The 13,255-nt window shown below is 42.4% G+C and overlaps 1 protein-coding gene across 11 annotated transcripts in view; it reads left to right on the forward strand.

Moving 5' to 3' along the window:
* The first annotated feature begins 886 nt into the window (after nt 1-886).
* ADCYAP1R1 (ADCYAP receptor type I) overlaps nt 887-13,255 on the forward strand; it is a 146,267-nt gene continuing 133,898 nt past the window's right edge. For 4 of the 11 annotated variants that reach the window (XM_054817232.1, XM_054817234.1, XM_054817237.1 and 1 more), the window contains exon 1: nt 888-1,609. The gene's annotated coding sequence lies outside the window, so the exon portion shown is untranslated. Of the gene's footprint in view, nt 1,610-13,255 lie in introns of all 11 variants that reach the window. The other 7 variants (XM_054817230.1, XM_054817231.1, XM_054817233.1 and 4 more) reach the window with 4 other exon arrangements.

Here is a 13,255-nt window from a genome sequence, read left to right on the forward strand (position 1 = left end):
GTGGTACCAAGTGTCTTCATGGCAGAGGGCTCCTCTGTGCCTGCTATAGATGTTCAGACTCCTTTAGCAATCATTTTCTAGGTTTGGAGAGCTTTACTTTGAGTTCTGCTCTCTGCAGAAGGGAGCAGTGACTGGATGCTTTTGTGCACTTAACCTTGCAGGGGACATGTGCCACCATGTTCTATTCCAGATACAAGTCAAATGAACCAAACGGACTTCTCTTCCCTTCTCACCAACCATCTCAGCCCTCTCTACGGCTCCACTCCACTGGTTTTCCAGCAACAGGTACCACTCCTGCAGTGCTGTTGCAGGGATCCTGTTGCTGTGTAGCTCTGAGGCAATGCAGGACAGTGCAGATGCTGCTGTTCCTGTGCAGTCACTTCCCTTCCTGGGTGTGCGTGTGTGTGTCTGCTGTGGGAGGGGAGGACATCCTTTCCACAAGCTCAGAGGGCTCATCCTGGACACGGGCCACCTGCCCATCTGCAAATACCATCTGCAAAATGCTGCTTCTACGGGAAATTCCTGCTCCACATCCCCTCGATTCCCCTCCCTGTCAACTCCAGCTACTTTATCGCTTTTCTTTGCGATCAACTCTTCCACAGCTCAGGGAGAAATTGCCTCTGTTCACTCTCTCTTCCACCCCCCTGCCTCCCAGCAGCGATGCCATCCTCCCTGCCGTCACCGGGTTTTGCTGACCCTGTCACATTAATTACAAAAGAAATAAAATCTCCGGGACAGCAGAAACAGTGCTCAAGCGACAGGGAGAAGAAGGATTTGGGGGAGGTAGGAGAAGGAAAGAAAAAGGAGAAAAAAAAGTGTTTGATTTAAGAAACTTAATTTGAATAAACCCCTCCTCCCGCTGGCCCTCATTGGTTTCCTTCTCTTCCTCCGTATTAATGAGATGAGCCAAGGAAAAGCCATTGGTTCCGTATCGCCTTTCCTTTCCTCAGGCACTTGGGGGAGGAGGTGTTTGCATTTCTCCGCAGGACCAGCTCGCTTTGCAGAGCATTGTCTGGGTATGGGAATCACACACACACAGAAATACAGGGGCGAGCACACCACAGCCTTGACTCGCAGGCAGAGCATCTGATCCAGCCTGAACACGCTTCTCCTCCCCCACCCCATCCCCCACTTCCCGAGCACGAATAATCCCCCCTGAAAAAAAAAAAAAAAAAAAAAGCATAAAAAAAAAGCAGGGGAAAAAAAAAAGAAAAAAAAGTTTGTAAATCTCCTGCCTCCCTTCTTGGTTTTTTTGGGGGTTGGTTTTGCTTTTTTATTTATTTATTTAGCGATGGCAAATTCCTTCACGGCCAGGACCTGGCCCATCCCCTGAGCAAAGGCAGCCTGGACATGACCGGCAGGCGAGGGAGGAGGAATTTGGATTCCCTTCGGAGGCGCCGACCCCTCCTCCGCCCGGTACGAGCGAGGCGGGGGGGAACCCGGCTCCGGCCGCTCACTTCCACCGCGGGCAGCCGGAGCTGGACAGGTTCTGCCGGGGAACCGGTCAGCGTCCCCCCCGCTGCTGGCTCCGACCCCACCGGCACCCGCCCCGCCCCGGCACGCCGGGGATGCAGCATCTCCAGCACCGGGACGGATCCCTGCTGCAATGGTAAGTCTTTTCCTCCGGTCTCTTCCCCCACCTCCAGCCGGGGTGGCATCGCTCCGGCTCCCCGGCCGGGCTGGGGCCGGAGGGCAGCGGCAGCCGGGCTCTACCCCGCTCGGCCCGACCCCGGAGATGCCAAAGCGCCGCGATTGCAGCCGGCGAGGGAAAAGGAACCGCCGGCTTGTCTTAGAGTGACATTGATTTACCGGCTCTTCCCGCATCTTCCCCGGGTCCTGGGAATACTTCTTTTGGGGGGGAATTGCATGCAGGCTTTCTGCCTTCAGCCGCTACCGCAGGCTCTTGAGGATGCGTCCGCGAGATAATTTGATTCTTTTCGACCAAATAAATCTCCCTTTGCAAGTGGTGACAGGTTAACGTGCTCGGTATGGGAATCACGTCTGTTTTTAACACAATATGGCTGGTAAATAAAACCTGATTGCTAACAGACCCAGTGCTGCTGTTGGCATTTTCGAGCTCAAGGCTCCCTTTGCAGTTCTGCATCTTCACCTGCCGCAGAAACTCTGATTCACCCTTCAAGCAGCGCACCAGGACTTCTCTATTTTTACTGTGGGGCAGTAGTAAAAATTGCTGTTAATGTGCCTTTGACCTCTGCTTGCATGCCTCTGTGCACTTCTCCTTATCAGTGTTTGAACAGCTGGATCTAATAATACCATCTTTATGCAAAGCACATCTTAAGTCAGAGGGATAGCATACAGGACAGACTCTTTACTGCTATGCTGTGAATTTAACATGTGAACTACTCAGGTATGTATTGGAATCTGAAGAGTTTACAGCCAGGGAGAGAAAGATAATGCAGCATGCTGTTCAGGATTGGAAAATGCATGAAAAAAGGAGAGAGAGATTTGTTTAGTTACATACCGGTGTTTACAGCCAGACGATCATCCCACTTAGATAGAAGCAGGTCTGGAAGAAGTCCCTGGAAGTCAGTGGCTTTCCTCTGCATCTAATCTGCTGGTAAACAGAATCTGGCCTTTAGCTTAATAATATATTGGAGTAGCACTGGAGGTAATTATAATAATAATAAAAAATAATAACCAAAGTGAATAAGGCAGCAAAGTGACCTGATTCTTTCCCAGGGTATTATGGATTGGCATCCGTTTTGTGTATGTTAATTACAGTGCAAGTGTTGGACCGATATGGCAATATACTACGTAACTGAAGTAGCATTTTGGATATGTTTGTTTTGTTTTGTTTTTTAATCTGTTGGAATCAGCAAACAACAAATAGATTTTCATTTGATGTTATATGCAACACTGGTCAGGTACAGTGGGGAAACGTTTCCATGGCTAGCACATGCTAATTGAAGGGAATATATGATTACTTAAGGTTACTGTCAATGATAGCATGAAGGCAAACTCCTTAAAGTGGTGTCGGTATAGCTACAGAGAAAGAATGTATTAATCAAGCGTCTGTACTTGGCTAATGCAAAACACACTGGAGCTGTCTTGAAAGAAGTTGTCCTATAGGATGGGTAAGGCATCACTGCTCCAATTTGATGAATAATTAAGGAATGCTCTTCGGTGCAATAATGGGAGTTGGACTAAAGTTGATGTCTCTGCTTGTGTCTCGGTTAAAGTTCTGGGTTATGGTCTTCTACCTTTTTTTACCCCTGTTTCTATGTGCTTAAAGCAATGCTTACTGCTTTGCTGTTCATTCAGGACAGCTACAATTGATCTGTTATTGTACCGGCAATCTATCTCGGACATCGCAGAGTGGAAGGTTTCTGTTGTTTTTTTTTTTCTCCAATCGAAGGCATGTGTGCAGTGACTGGAAGGATAACCATTGGCACTGAACAGACTCCAAGGTCGTGGGGGGCTTTATGTGTGATAAACACACATATTTATCTTTAAACACGGAGCTAGCTTTGTGTTTGCTCCTTGGCTTTAGCGTTCTGTCATTTGTTGGGGTCTCTGCAAGAAAACAGGAGGGCTCCTTCCTCCCTGTAAATTTAAGATGTCTGCTGTTTGCATGGTGGTGCCACAGCCGCATGTAGCTCTCTAGATCTGCTGTAGTCGGTGTATATGTGAAACTCATAAACACAAAGGCAGAAGCTTTGTTGTGGGATGCTACCAGGGAGAGAAAAACAGAGATTTCTGAGATTGTGGGCTGCACTGTTGATCACGTTCAGACCTTTGTTCATCGCATCTCTCTTCATTTGGCTGGCTGAGCCGGCATCCTGGAGATATTTTTTCTGAGGTTGAGTTCCATATGTGCCTACGCCTTTGACAAGTTAAGACCCATGTCCCCAAGCTGATTCATTTCAGCGTAGCAGATTTTGTTTTCCTTTCCTTCCTTCTGAGCACACTTAGTACAAACAGTCTAATTCCTAAATTAGCTCAGATTATCTTTTAATGAAACCAGAGTATTTGAGTTAAGAAGCACTGAGAAAAAGTAAACTCAGGACAGGATCATGCCGTAACTCATATCTGGTGGAAAGACCTGCAGAAATATCAGGTTAGTCCTGATTTAACGGAGGAGTTATTTACTTGCCATGGTTCTCAGGAGAGGTAAACTCATATCAGGATATAGAAGTCAGTGGCTATACTGAATTTTATTTCACCCCACTACTTGGCTCACAGAGTGCAGCCTCAACCTTTAAGTCAGCAAAAAGTATTTTTGTGTTGGCTCATGTTCCTTTGTTTCCATTCCCTGTTCTCCTTTCACATCCAGCCATCCCATATCACCTGTGAAGACAGCAGGGGCGGGATTCGGTACACACTGCAGTCAACAGGATTTTGGAGTGAGTCTTCCACACCAGTGCAGAAGTGGAACAACTCCACTGAAAGGGATATAAACGCACCAGTGAGGAACCCTCTCTTTTTTCCTATCCCCAACTTGAAAGTCATCTTTGCTGCCAATGGATTATCAAGGATAGCTGTAACACTGCTCTGTTTTAGAGTACTCCTGCTACCCGATATGTACAGCATCCCTTGATGACATACTTTTCCAGTTCTCTCGGTGCTGAACTTGTTCTGTTCTTAAGAAATGCTTTGCATACAGAAAGGTATTTGGTAGTTTTCCACAGCACTAACAAGTGCTAGAAATCATGTGTCCTTGGTGGCTGTTGAAACGCTCTTTGGATTGTAATTGAGTGGGCACAAATATATGGGAAGAAAGGCAGACTTTTTTGCAGGATGCTTCACAGCAGAATGTCCAGTCCTCCATGTCATTGCTTTGCTTGTGTTTTATTCTCTGACCACCTTTTGCTCTCTCAATTTATTGATCTGCCTTCTTAGGCTTGAACTTCTATCTCCACAAGACAAGCTAGGAACTCACGTAAAACAAGTCAGATTGTTCAAGTCTTGTTTATGCAATTCACTGCGGTTCATTGATTGCATCCCCATGCAAGCTGATGGGCTGATTTGTAGAGTAGCTGGATTAATAATTTTAGGGTAGAACTTCTTAAGAGGTGTTAAATCATTTCATCGCCTGAAGAAAAAGTAGAAGCATCATCATACAGAGCATTTCAAGCTAACACGGCTGTTGTGCTGAGGGATATTCCCTTGGAAAGATTCCTGCAGAAATATACAGACGCAGTTGCAGGGACTCTTGTTTGCTGCTCTGATTCTATGCTACTGTTGAAACCAAATTCTTCTGAGATAATTGTCCCATGAAATGAGTTGATTTGCATTTGACATTAGAGTTTATCTGCCCTGGAGACATCCAACAGTCTCATTCCTGCTCATTCAGGTATTACATTTTACTCTTGGATGGCTTAAGGTAGGACTATGTTCTGAAACTGCTCTATCTATTTACTTGACAGATTGCTTAAAAAAAAAAAAAAAAAAAAAAGGTTTTAAAAGGTGTGAAAATCTCTGCTTGATACCACTGTTTAAGAAAACCCAACCCCCCCAACAAGTTAACCCAATAATTCTAGTGTTAGCATACCTCATAATTCACTCCAACCCTGACAGAAAAGAGAATAAGTATTTATAAGGTCTAATTCATTTTCTTCTTAATAATAGTTATGGCAATAGCAATACTAATAATTTTTTTTTTTTTTTATAACATGTTGGGAATATTGAAGTCTAAGAGCTCTTTACTGAACATACATCATTAAACTTCTGCCACATATGTTTGCAGGTTTGTCCACCCAATGTTGAGGCATTTCACAGAAAGCCTCAATCGCAGTGGCTTTTGCACTCCGTTAGAGATGATTGGCTCATGATTGCTCAGAAGCTGCAAACGGAAGGATAATTATAGTCCGTTATCTATGACTTGTTGGGTCTGCTAAATGGAGTTGAGCGTTAGAGCAGGAAAAGCCCTTTTAATCTGCATGGGGGTTAATAGCCTAGATTTTTTTATTATTATTATTTTTATTCCTTAGTTCCTCAGAATGAAGCAAGTTTTGCTACTTTCTTTTCCTGCAAAGGACAGTATATTGTCCTTTCTGACTGGGGGGTGATTCTTAAGGAAAAATGCCTTATTGAAGGGAAATGCAACAGAATAAAGTTCTTCTTTTGCAGGGAGCAGATGTATCATTATGTCCATCTCTAAGGAGTGGAGGGGGTATAAATTGCCTCATTCTTAAGATGAAAACTTGGCTCCCAGGATTCCCTGGCAAAATTATGATTTGTTTCATGTGGAGGAAGGTTTTCTCACTCGGGAGAAGTGTTTGGCAGCCTGGGTGATGTTCATCTGCTCTCCCTTAAGCATCTGAAAACTAGATGGTCACATCCAAGCTAATCGCCCCAGTTCACTGTAAGTGGGGAGGATGGTTCATCTCATCCTGAAGTGCATCAGATGAATCAGTCTATGGAGGTTCTTGCAGCAGCTGGCTCAGAGATACACATCCAAAATCAGTGAGACAAATCCTTCCACAGTATCTCACAGATATCCTCGTGAATTGTAATTCCTCTTTTGCTCCCATCTTCGCTCAGGGGGAAGACTGGTAATTTTTTGCTAGCTCATAGCAATAGCAAATCATGATAAATATTTTCTGAAAATCATAAGCCTGCTGTGGTGTCCCCCGCATCTTCCTCACCCACATCTCTTTATTCAACCAATGGCAGACTCAGCCTCTCCCTTGCAGGGAGAATTCATGTCACATGTCCCAAGCAACATCCTACATCCTATTTATTTGTTGTTGTTGTTGTTAATTATTCATTGATTATTTTAAATCTCAGAGGCTTCCTCAGTATATCGACGCTTTCTGTCCTCAGAGTACGTCCAATTACTAAGAGGGATTTGCCAACTGAAGCTTTGTGAACAGGTGGAGATACGTCAACACAGGGACACATCTAGGACAGCTACATGATTTTCTGCAGGCAGATGCAAGCTCTTGCTCTGCTTGTTCTCTGAGCCAGCCAGAAGCTGTGCGAAGCTCCAAGCCTCATCTAGTACACCTTACTTGTGAGTAGCTACACTGGAAGTTGCAAGAAGATGGAGATGAATGCTGACCAGACCTCATTAGCTTAGGGTTGGCACCTTGTGAAATACATTTTGACCAGCTAGAACACTTGACGTGCTTAGAATTAGGTGACCTAAAAGCCAGCTTTTTGCCATAAATCAATAGCTCAATGTTTTCTTATTACAATGCCTCCACCCTCTGTCCTAAGCTAACAAAATCCCCCAGTTGGTTGATAAATGGATTTAATTAACACCTTCCTCCTTAACTTTGGCCTTTAAAAATATTTACTGAAATCCAAATAATGAAAAAAAACAAATACATGAACCTCTCAGAACACATTGATATGTAGACTAGAATTAAAGTTGTAGTAGTAAGAGATGAACATCTCCACAGCGGAAAGAAATTATATTTATTTGGAAAGCGAGTTTAAAATAGCTAAGATATCCTTAACTATTAATTCCTTTCCTGGAATGGTAAGACATTATTAAGTAATAACATTTCTGTTTCTGCTCTTACTGTCACATTTTTGAAGTAGGTTTATGGAAGGTTTTTTTTTTTTATTTCTAGCAAAAATATAAAAAAAGGCACATTCGTAAAAAGCATTTCCTTTTAAAAAGCAATTTTTGTGATAATGGCATTTATATATGTATCTAAATTCTTAAACTGATGTAACTAGTACCAAATGCCAAATACGAGCTTGGGCTTAGTACATATCTAAGATGTTGGACACACAACAGAACTTTCTCAGAGTTGGCCTAGAAACAAATTATATAAAGAAGCCAGCACAAGTGCATTATATAAAGGCCCAAGTTAAAGTTAGTAAAGTTACTCATTTCCTGTGTTTTAGAGAGCTGGATCTTTGGATTCCTTCCAGGAGTTTTGTGCTCTAACTCAAGATGCAGGGAAGATGAGAGAGCATCAGAAATACCGCAGATGCTTAAGCTCTTCATGACTAAGGCTGTGAATGTGTCACAGCTGTCACTGGAGCCTTAGATTCCACAATCCACACTCATTCATTCAAGTTGCATGAAGTTTGACAGCTTGGATGGTGTTTTTGTGCTAGTGAATGGGTTAGTTAGCCGAGATGATTATGTACAGTGGGCGAACAGCTGGAACAAACTTCATTAGAGAATAGTACTTGGTGAGTGCAGAGAGAGAGCAGCATGAAAAGCCATTATTAGGCATGTTGAAGTTGCTTCTCTTCAGCATTCAAGTCTCTGGACACTGGTCTATATTCTCTAGCTTTTTGTTCTCTGACTTGCTCTTTGCACCACAGCTGGATGTAGTAATGATGGTCATGGAAAAGAGCCTTCAGAGACTGCCACAATCTGAATGTTATTCAGCAGAGGAGAAGAAATGAATGTCACAGCCTCTTTGGTTCCCCCAGCAAGTGTACCCCTGACAGATTTTCACCTCTGGTATTCAACTCATTCCCTTTCCTGTCTATGGAAGACTTGCAGGTCTCTTTTGCTAAGATCGTTTCTATCATTCTGACCAGAAATGAAATTCAGCGTACAGATTAAGACACTTAAATATAGGTGTGTATTTTGAAGTGTCTACCTGTATCTCAGTACATAAGCTCCTATCACGGTCAAAGGAGGTTTAGGACATGGTTCAGTCACCTAAACACAAGTGTTAGTGCCATCTGAGATCCCCTGGGGTATCTAACATCCATTAGGGATCTATTGGTATGAAACTTATCTATACCAGATCTTTTACCCTCTGTATGAGGGCAGGTAAAATACCCTGGGGTACTGGTGACCCCAAACATCAGCATTCAGGCTGCTGATTCTGGCCCCAGTCCAATGCCCAGTCAGTGTAGATATGTACAGGTATCTACTATAGAGTGAACTCTGTAACTCTAGCCTGAAAAGTCTTCAATGAATGCCACTGAGATGGTTTAATCTGCAGTCTGAATCCTGTCTTGGGTTTCTGATCCCTCCTGATGGTTTAGAATGAGACTGATCAAATCTTGGCCTCAGTGCTCTTATCACGCACACAAGAAGTTCAGCTGATTTTCCTATACGCAGGGCTTGGAAATACCCTTTGGTATTGCTGTCTTGGGATATGACAGTTAAGATACTGGGCCACAAAGGAATTGCGACGTTGCAGGTGTATCTACTGAGCTACAAATCATTCCTGGAATTATTTTCCCTGAAAGAGCCTTGAGACTGCATTTGCCTTTCTCCAGATTAAACTACCTCAGGCATCTCCTGGTCATCCTGTGATTGAATAATCTAGAAGGTGTTTTTCTCCTTATATAATTTATGTCTGAAGTATCCCCAGCCTGTGCTTCATCTTTCAATGTGTTGCCTTGTACAGCTCATTAGTCCGTGCTGGCTCTCTCCTGTTGCCTTAGCCGTTCTCCCTTCATCTGTGCATTACCACTGTCCTAATCCCAAGCAGAGGAAAAGCACATGCAGATGTGCTGGGATCACACCTATGATCTCGCTTTACTTTCCTTATGACAGTCTGACTGAATATCCTTACTTTATCCTGACACTTCTGGGTGTCCAAGACACAGCTCTTTTGTTGTCCAGCTTTCTGTCCCCTGTTACTTCTAGGTTCTTTGAATGTCCGTGATTCACCAGCTTCAGTCCGGAGTTCTGTAAAGAATATGCAGGCATGTCTGACTGCATGTCCAAGCTAATCCATATCATTCTCTTCAGCAGCATGTTCAAACTCGCATTTTATAAATCAGCTTTGAGAGCTTTAACCCAAAATGTTACAGCTTGTGATTCATGGGCTGGTTCCAGCCTGCAAAGTTTTTCTATGCTTTCTGCTGTGTCCTTCCCATTTCCAAAATGCATAACCCCAATGTGCTATTACATCTGTGTGACTCTGAAAAATGACCAGCGTCAGTGCCTCAGTATTTACATTTAGTCTGCAACAGGTAAAAGATCAGACCAGAGCTCATAACCTGCGCTACTGAGAACAGTGTATATTTGTATCAGGAATGACAAAGATGAAGGTGGCAGACTTGGAGATGGCTGAACTGATCTTGCTGTTTCACATCTCTGCAACTGCCCTTAACATATAATTATCTCCATCTTTCCTCAAAATGCATCTCAAGACTTAACTTCCTTGGCTGGTGGAGCAACTTACATCAGAATGTTGTCCCGTCATCCTCCTGCTTTCACTTTCAGCACTTCTAAACATTATGTTAAACTTTGTGGCAATTTTTTCTCCTCTAAGATCAAGAAGACTAAGAAAAATAACTGATGTAAGGGAACATGAAGAAAGAAAAAAAATCTTACGTGCTCTAAACTGAAGTGGTAGTAGTGATGTCATTGGAAGCTGACCTTAGCCTTCAACAAAGAGCTAGTCTCTAAAAAGATAAAAACTCCTCCATACTCAGTGAAATGAACCATACTGATTTGCCAGCCCATTTAATAATCAAATGAGCAAAAGAGTAAACAAATGCACATTCCTCCAAGTACTTTCTGCTCCCCTATGAGCCACAGTTGTTCAGTACCCTTTCTGTTATGTGCCCTCTTTGTTCAGTTGGGATTCAGGCTCTTCTTATTAATACCATGACTTCAGCCAACATTAAGATGAGACCCATGGCTGGCAGCTCTATATTTCCATGCCTGGCTTTACAAAATGTTCCATATGATTCCACACCTTATTCTTTATCATTTATATCAGTAGGCTGCAGTCTTTAGTAAACCATAAGTAACAATACAAAGCAGGCGCAGTACAGTGTGGCTTACAGGTTGCTCCACCTGTTGTTTTGAGTTTTCCCCTCTTAGTTTCCTATGAGCAGTTTTGAAAGAGCTCCTACACAATGTTTTGCAATGAGCTAAGGGAAGGAACCACTGTTATTAATGTCAGCGATGTTGAAATGTTTGTCAAATATATTCTTCCTGCTTGTTGCAACTTGGCCCTACTACAATACCAGTGAATCAATGAGAGGTGACCCTGATTTCTTAAGATGTGTCTCAGCGAATATTCTACCAGTGTTCTTTGAATTCGTTTAAAATAAATCATTTAAATTAATCGGTCTGTACATTGAAACTTGTTTCTTAGTTTGGTGATTTCTTGTTGCTCCAATAGCAATGAAGCTCCACTGCAAAAACACATGCCCTGCACTTGAGACACCTGAAGAGCTTACCGTTTAAATAGATTTCTACAAAATATCTATATCTGAAATACATCTAAGGAGCATAAGAATATAGGGTTCAATTCATTGTTTCCTGAAGCAGTAATTTAAAATAAATCAGATTACTTGTGCCCCAAAATGGCTTTTTTTCCCCACTGTCCATTAAGGGAGTCTGGGATGACTCGGTTATCTCTAAACATCCAAAAAGCATACGTCTGAAGTTACTGGACAGAAATCCACTTTGATTTGCATAAAGATATTTAGAAAATTTGAAGAAAAGGTAACAGTTACGTACAATTTATCTGAGGTTTCGTATGCTGTTGCTATCAAAACACTCTTTAACTCTCTTGATGGACTTACAAAACAAAGGCTTTCCATGTCAAGGATGGGACACTAGGTTTAATAGATTTAAAAATATATCAAAATATTTCCTTCATAGATTTATAGAATTTAAAAGTGAGTACTTACACTTCTTGTCCCAAAGGATTTCTTAAAAGAATCAGTCATTATCCTAGATTGGCAGTTAACAAGGAATGATCTGTGGAAAACTCACAACCTCAGAGCTCCTGTGTGCTCAGAGAAGCACAGACTCATCGTCAAACATTTATCAATCGCTTAGGTTTTGCAATGTGCCTTTTTATTTTTATGATACGCAATGACAGAAATTTCTGTTGTCTTTTCAAGATGAGTTAAATCTCCCTCGATGTGGAAGAAACTGCTTTCAGTAAGATCTGTTCAGCAATGGTGCATTTGCTTGACTCAGCACTGGCGTGAATACCAATTAGGCTGGAAATGGTTGGGAAAACAGATAATCACTTACATTTGCTGTAATGGGAGGAAACCAGGAAGAATGTGCAGTAACCTGGGAGAATCTGATTTCCAAATGAGTTGCTCTCTATGCAACATTTGATAAATAAGATATTTAACAAATAAAGGCCAACACCACAATTACAAACAATGCTGAGGGAAAATCATGGTCCAGAGGCTGTTCTCATAGGCAGTTTGGATGAGGCTATTCTAATTTGTGGTTTTAGCAGAGCGGATAAAATAGTTTAGGATAGCAGTTTAGCAGAGTGGAGAAAAGTGATGACATGTTACTTGATCTCAAGGCTAAGGAAGGGTCCCAGACCTGTTGTATTTAGCAATGTAGTTGTAGCATTAAAGTCCATTTCTTTTCCTTGCCCTGGCTATGAAACCACCATTGGTGGTTGTTGGCTACTCAGTTCACTTCCTTGAGCTCCTTCTTATTCACAAATACCTAGCTGCCAAAATACTTCTGATACAAAGTTGGGTGATGAATTTAACATAAAAGCAAAGGCTCCTGGCTGGCTGGACAGATAGATTTTTACCTTGGTAGAGGATTGCTCAGTGGTTATTGAATTGTTGCCATTGACAGATGGATTCACTGTGGTCCAGCTGTTTACTTGGACAAACTTTGCTTTTAGACCTTTTAAGCATTTTTGGTCTAGAGGCCACACAAAGGAGAGTTACAGGGAGACAGATTATGCTTTTACACAAGGGGAAGGGAAATAGAAGACTAGAGACTGCAAGGAGCTAGGGACACATCAGAAGTAAACTTGTCTATGGGGAGATGTTCTGGTTCTTGGATAAACATAACAGTACATAAGCCTTCATTGACACTGCCAAGGAAGTAGGATCTGACATGGACACCTGTCAATGGTAACAAGAAAGTACTTTCAAAGCTCAAATGCTCTGAAATGATTTTATATGAGTGAAGTCTTTCCATGTATGCTATTTGGCCCATTGTCTGTTAGTCTTGGCTGAGTCCCTGGTAATTAAAACAAATAATTCTGTTCCTTAGTTCCTGCCTGTTATAAACTATGTCTCTTTTCAATGCATTTAGCCACTGTTTGCTTCTTAGTCTGCAGCAGAACTGGTGATGGGATATCTGCAGGCATGCTCCTCTTTGATTGTATTTCAGCAGAATACCTTGTTTATCAAGTTCTTTGGGATACAAGGGACTCTGCCACTGTGGAATACATTGGCTGCACCAATGCTGAGAAATTAAAGACCACTAGAGAACATCCTGGACCTCTGGAATTTGGTCACTAAACTGTTATTAAATTATTGTTAAAGTTAATTTATTTGCATGGCATGTTGAGTGGGTTTCAGACAGGTCATCTGAGATTCTTCTTTACAATGCCTGGGCACAGTTCGG

Source organism: Grus americana, chromosome 2 (assembly GCF_028858705.1).
Source record: "Grus americana isolate bGruAme1 chromosome 2, bGruAme1.mat, whole genome shotgun sequence".
NCBI classification, from domain to species: domain Eukaryota; kingdom Metazoa; phylum Chordata; class Aves; order Gruiformes; family Gruidae; genus Grus; species Grus americana.